Source organism: Megascapheus bottae, chromosome 3 (genome assembly GCF_031878675.1).
Source record: "Megascapheus bottae isolate mThoBot1 chromosome 3, mThoBot2.hap1, whole genome shotgun sequence".
In the NCBI taxonomy this organism is placed as follows: Eukaryota; Metazoa; Chordata; class Mammalia; order Rodentia; family Geomyidae; genus Megascapheus; species Megascapheus bottae.
The window spans coordinates 74,657,753-74,664,319 of NC_143511.1; the positions used below are offsets into that span (position 1 = coordinate 74,657,753).

Consider the following 6,567-nt stretch of genomic DNA (forward strand, 5'->3'; position numbering starts at 1 on the left):
GTGCTGCAGACAGGCCAGGCTTACCTGGGTTGGAGAAGCTCTAGTTCCGTGGGTGCACCGGCTCCATGGAACACGTACCTGGACTGGAGCAGCAGCAGGGTCCCTCGTGCCCCACCCTCCTCCGGCTGTCCCCACTGGAGCAGCAGCAGTCTGTGCAGAAGGGAGCTGGTGTCTGCGCTGGGAGAGGCCGGTGACAGCCTGCAGGTCTGTGGCCCGCGCAGCCAGCTTGGGCTGGCTTATATACTGAGCTCCTTCCTCTGTAATGGGACGCCTCGCCTCCAGACATCCTTTCCCACTTTTTCAGTTGGTGAATTAAAGGAACAGCCCTCCCAACGGAACGGAACAGGGGTTAGCTCATGAAAGACGCACTGCTCAGGCTCTGAGCCAGCCCGGGGAATCTATTTGCATACAATTTATGGCGAAAGTCGGAATTCCCGCTTCCTCCACCCCCACAGACTAGCAGTTGGGGAAGTGTGATTCTTGAATTGCTCCCCCAAAGGAGTTTCCTAATTGTGAAACAGAAGCAAGCGTACACACACACACACACACACACACACACACACACACACACACACACACACACACACACACACACACACACCGCCTCAGGGAGCCAGAGGGAGAGAGATCCTGGCTCTCTGTTCCTCTCTGCTCCACGCAGTCTGGAAGCCGGGACCTTGGCTCTCCAGAGCTCTGGGCAGCAGCTGCCTAGTTGCAACTTAGGGACTGAGTTCCTGGAAAGAGGAGATAGAGCCCTTCACCATTTGCGAGGAAGAGATTCAGGTTTCTCTGGGTCAGCCTGCAGAGAACCTAGGATTAGTTCTCAGCAGGTGGGGACCATGCTGGGAGCTCAGAGGAGTCTCCGGGGTGAGCCAGCCAGGCCCAGTTGCCGGGATGGCTTTTTGCCAGTGTCCCCTGGGGGAAAGTTCCTTCTCAACTGGATCTCTCCAGAGAAGGGTCCTTAGGCCTTCCTCTCTCTCTGTGTTAAACCGTGTCCACTGCTGCCTTTTCTGGAAGGAAAAACTGTTTCAAAAGGTAGTAAGTTAATCTTTGAGCCCAGCCAGCATCTTCTCTCCACTCTGAGTCATACTGGTTAGGCAGTGAGCATGCACAAGTATCCCCAGGACTCAAGGGGTTCTGCATGCCACCCCATGCTGGAGGGACTTCGTCAGGGCTTGCTGGGGAAAGGATGTGGCAGGTAGTAGGTAGCCTGTGGTTTCCACTGAGCAAGCACTCTGCTAGGTGCTGTGCAGAGTACTTCATGAACACGATTTCTTTACATCTGGGTAACCATTAAGTACAGTATGTGCAAGTGTCCTTTTTTTTTTTCTTCAGATTATGAGCCCCAAGCTTAGAGAAGCAATATAGTTTCACCAAGGAATATGTTCGGAAAATATTCAAATTATAACATTGCTTATGAAAGATTTTTGGGTTTTTTTTTTTTTGAGCTTGAATTCAGGGCCTGAGCACTGTCCTTGGACACCTTTTGTTCAAGGCTAGAGCTCTGCCACTTGAGCCACAGCACTACTTCCAGCTACTTCTATATACGTGGTACCAAGAAATGGAACCTGGGGGCTTTGAGCATGTGAGGTGAGCACTCAACCACTAGGCTTCACTCCCCGCCCCCCAAAGTTTGTTCTTTTGCGTGTGTGTGTGTGTGTGTGTGTGTGTGTGTGTGTGTGTGTGTGACATTTCTATCCAGGAATAGTGACTGGTGATGTTTATGTGATATGCCCTATTAGGTTGTTGTCACATCTATATAGATGTTATTTCCATGTTTCAATGTTGTGTAGACTTAAATTGGAGAAATCTCTGATTTTTTTAAAATTAGCCACTACTAATAGCTAATTCGCCTGTTTTCAAAATGAAATCATTCTCTAGCGGACCTCAGTTTCTACATCTGAAAAAGCAAGAAAGGCTTAAATCATCTCTGTTGGCTCTGGCATTCTAGAATTCTCTGATCACAGGACCTTCTCAGATAACAAGAAAGCCCATAAATAGTCATGTCCGAAACCAGCTCGTTTTGAAGTAAGGAGGAGAAGTAATGTCTTATAGCCATCCTGGTGCCTCTTGCTGAGTGGAGGGAATTCTATACATTGTGCTGTGAAGCCTAGAGATGAGAGTCTCCAGGTAGATCTCTAGATTAAGATGAGGTAGGAGGGCTCTGCTTCAGAGAAATGCACATGCCATAGCCTTAGGAACTCCCTAAATGGCTTGAATCACCAGCCACTGAGAAGCCTCTAAGTACACCCTGTATGGAAGGTTGAGGCCTATCTTCCCTAAATGTCCATATAAGGTCTGGCATCTTGTCTTCAAGGTGGGGGAAGATGAACACCCCCCCCCCACCCCGCCAGCTTCCCAGGTGATGAATACCTGAGTAACTGGAGATGGGGTAGGTATTTGGCTGATAGGTTATTAAACCTGTCAGTCCAGTGCCTGAGACTAGGAATTTCCTGTGACCCTGTCCCCTGACCTGACCTGACCTGACCTGACCCTATTTTGGCCTGAACCAGCTCAAGGGTCAGGACTACATGCCATGTGTCTTCATGTTCCTGTCTTGTCTCCTGTCTCCTGGCTCTTCTCAGGTCACCATGGTGTGCCAATCCAGCTCTCCTTTGGCATTGAATTGGTTTGATGGTATTGGTTTTGTTCTTCCTTTCCTCTCAGGCCTCCATGGCACAGTTTCTTAGCAGTGTTAAGTATAAGTTGCTGGCTGCTGGTCTTGGAGACAGGAGTCAACCATGTAGTGGCCAGTCTTTAAATAGAGACCCCAAGATTCGACCTCTCAAAATTTGGCTTCTCTGTTCTCTCCTCTTAAAACAACCTGAATTTTTAAACCATTTTTGCTGGATTTCCATGTTGGCTGATTTGGACATTTTTAATTTTGTGTTTTAGCCAAAGCATAGTTTAGGAGCATGAGATTGTGTCTTTCAGCGTCCGTGCCTCCTGGCTTTCCTAAGTCTACCAAGCTTATCTGCTGGGTTAGCAAATAAAATATTACAAAATTATACATGTCATATGGCCAACAAACTATATTTGCATTACAAGAGTATATATTTTGTTTTGGTCAGCAAATTATATTTACATATATTTTCAGTGTACTGGGACAATTTATTTGTGGTTTTAGAAGTTTTATAGGCAAAATAATTTAAATTCCTTCTCATGCCAGATGGCTTAATCTATACAGAGCAGTTCTCAGTCTTGTTCAAGTTATCATCAGTTGTGTTGGAATCCCTGACTTTCATTTTGTGAAATCCCACTTCTCTCAAAGCAAATGGTGCCCACAGAAACAGGTAAATGTTAATGTGCTTAATCTGAGTGTGAAATTGAAATATTGACATTTGTTGAAAAATAGAAGCTAACATGGGAAAAAATGAATTTCTATCATAGTACTGAACCCTCTGCAGCTGGAACATTTATTGTTTTTCCTCCATAATGGTCTCCTTACGACCATGTACCTGCAGCTCCCAAGAATCTAGTCTATATATTTGAAATTGTAGGTATACATTTGATAAAACAAAGGATGATGTTGGGGAACTTGGTATTAATTATGATTTCTTCTAGGAAGGTCCTAAGCCTCAGTGCCCTATTCCACATACTTCTTAGTATCTCAGTATTCTACATTGAGGTGTGTATACTGCGACAGAATGAACCAGTCATGGGAAAACACAGCCAAATGTGATCGGGCTACTGGTTCTAGTAAACAAGAATAAATTATGTGTCAAGGTCTCTCATACCTCAGAGAAGGGATGGTTAGCTTTCTTTAGGTATTTTCAGAAAAGGATGTCTTCTAAAAAGCTATGCGGTATTTTAACTCCACATTAACAAGTGAATGAGGGCCCAGACCAGAACTTCTTTCCTATCCCTTGGTGTTTCCTAGGCTCTGTATCAGGATAATGGGTCTGTATTTGCCACGTGGTCATTTGTACCTGAGACTTTGCTTATGTGGTGTTTTTTTTTTTTTTAAGTCTTGTTTCCAGCACTTCTCTTCTGCTTTTCATCCAGCTCTCTTATGGAGTATCTTAGATTTATCCCTCCCCCAAGAAATGCTTCCATGCATATTTTCAAAACCTGTAGAACACTTACTGTTCCAGTCTGATATAATTATACATGAGTGTGTCTTGTTATGCTTCCTAGACTATTGTCTTCCTGTGGTCAGAAATCCTAGCTGAGTTTTTTTTTTTAATTTTTTATTTGTCTAAAACACAGGATATTGTAGAAACTCAGGAAATCTTTGTTGAATGAATGAGGCAATGGAGGAACAAATGAATCTCCAACATCCCATGTTTTATACTTCTTCCTTCTCACTACAGAACCTGAGGGGGAAACAGGACCACTGTGTCCACTTCATTCATTGTGCAGATGAGGAAAGGGGCTCCAGAGAGGAGAGATGAGTAATCAGGAACCACTAAGGCTGCTGTCCATGGAAATAGTCATCACAGTCAGAATCCAGTAGCCAGAACCTCCACCAGCATTACAGTAGAGGATGTCTGTGGGAGTTCATAACCATTCATCCTCCTGTTTGGCAGAGGGCTCCATGCCTCTTGGCTTCTGGTCTCACCCAGTCATATCCTTAAACACTATATGCACTTTTTTTTTCTATGTGAAGGAGTAGATTGAATGCCTGTAAACACCACTTCTGCACAGAGCTCTCACCAAAGACTGATTTGGTTGTTCCTTGCTGAAAGTTCTTGTTCAAGAGTTACTGATGGAGGTTGTAGTTTGGAGGCCAAAAGGAATGTTGAGGTTTGCCTCAGATGAGATCATTCTCATTTTGTTAAAGATTCTTTAAACGTAATATCCCCCACCCCACCCCCACACCAGACAGACCAGACGGTGTGATTGGAATATTGGCTAGGACTAGCTTATCTGAGGAAGTCAAATGTCTGCTTTTCTGTGAGATCACTGGCTGGCTTTCCACTGTCATGGTGTGTTCCTTTTTCAGCCCCCGACCTCCTCCTTTTCTTTCTGAAATTCATCTACTGTGCTAATACCCATTCAAAAGTCTCATGTAATTCTATAACAGTTAACAGTCTCTCTCCAAGTAATGAAGGAACTCTTATCCAATTTAGTGATTCAGTCATTCAGTTCAATGACTAGCTTTTCCTTCTATTTTGGACTTTGTTTTCCAAGTTGTCTGTGTGTCTTTGTTGAGGTCTTTTCTTTTTCTTCATTAAGAACAAGATAACTCAGAATCTTCATTGAAGGAGAGGTGAGACATTCAGGAATTTCCCTGCATGACAGATGTGGGCACATCAACTACACAATCAGCCACTTTGGCAGTGGGTTTAAGTCCTGGTACTGCATCAAATTATTTTGTGACTGAGCAGATCTCTCAGATCTCTGGCCCTCACTGGCTTAGTTATAAAATGGACAGTGTGTATGTGTGTGTGTGTGTGTATATATGTGTGTGTGTATTCTCATTTGTGCATGCTCATACACGCACGCACATGATCCTGGCCCTGGGACTTGATACTCAGGGCTTGGGTACTGTTCTTGAGGTTTTTGTGTTCAAGGCTAGTGCCTATTTCATTTGAGTCATAGCTCTACTTCTGGTATTTTGGTGTTTAATTGGATAGTGATAAGAGTCTCATAGATTTTCCTGTCCAGGCTGGCTTTCAAATGTGATCCTCGAAGTTTGGCCTCTGGAGTAGTTAGGATTACAGAGATGAGCTACCATCAGTGCCCAGCTGAAATGGACACTATTTTTGTTGTTGGTGGTGGTGGTAGTAAAGCTTGAACTCTGGGCCTGGGCACTGTCCCCAAGCTCTTCAGCTCAAGGCTAGCACTCTATTTCTTGAGACACAGCACCACTTTCATCTTTTTCTGTATGTAGTACCAACGAATGCATGCAGTCTACCACTAGGCCAAACTCCCAGCCCTGAAATGGATACTTTTTTATTTTTTGGCCAGTCCTGGGGCTTGTACTCAGGGCCTGAGTACTGTCCTTGGGCTTTCTCAAGACTAGCGCTCTGCCACTTGAGCCACAGCACCACTTCTGGCTTTTTCTATATGTATATGGTACCAAGGAATTGAACCCGGGTCCTTGTGCATGCTAGACAAGCACTCTACCACTAGGCCAAACTCCTGGCTGTGAAATGGACGCTTTTGAAGGGTCTTGGAAAACCAAAAAAAAAAAATGTATGTTATAATTCAAAGAAATAATTTAGAAACTTGTGAGCCTTCACACATGCTCCTTTCTAGAATATTCCATGCCTTATACACATTATATATAATTATTTTTTTGAAGATTTATTTTGCAGTACTTTTAACGCAGCTGGAGTTTGAACTTTGTACCTTGTGCTTACTAGGTAAGCACGCTACCATTTGAGCCATGCTCCCTATACTTATTCTGATTTGGTTTTCCTCTTATTTCCACCGTAGCCATGTGCCTGGCTCACCACATAGTACTTATAGGAAAGTTTCCATGACACTCATGTCCAGAGAGAAGACCCCCCTCCTCTGAACTCACATTAATGCATTTCATTGTTAGCATATTACATGCTGTGTGTTCTTTGGCTTCTTTGTCCTATCGTGGACTTCTGAGGGTAGACATCGTGCCTTGTT

General features: G+C 44.1%; 1 protein-coding gene across 6 annotated transcripts in view; it reads right to left on the minus strand.

Annotated features, from left to right (window-relative positions):
* Positions 1 to 230, minus strand: part of Tnc (tenascin C) — an 83,224-nt gene extending 82,994 nt beyond the window's left edge. For 2 of the 6 annotated variants that reach the window (XM_090330496.1, XM_090330497.1), the window contains exon 1: positions 25 to 229. The gene's annotated coding sequence lies outside the window, so the exon portion shown is untranslated. Of the gene's footprint in view, positions 1 to 24 lie in introns of all 6 variants that reach the window. The other 4 variants (XM_090330495.1, XM_090330498.1, XM_090330499.1 and 1 more) reach the window with 4 other exon arrangements.
* Positions 231 to 6,567: the final 6,337 nt, after the last annotated feature.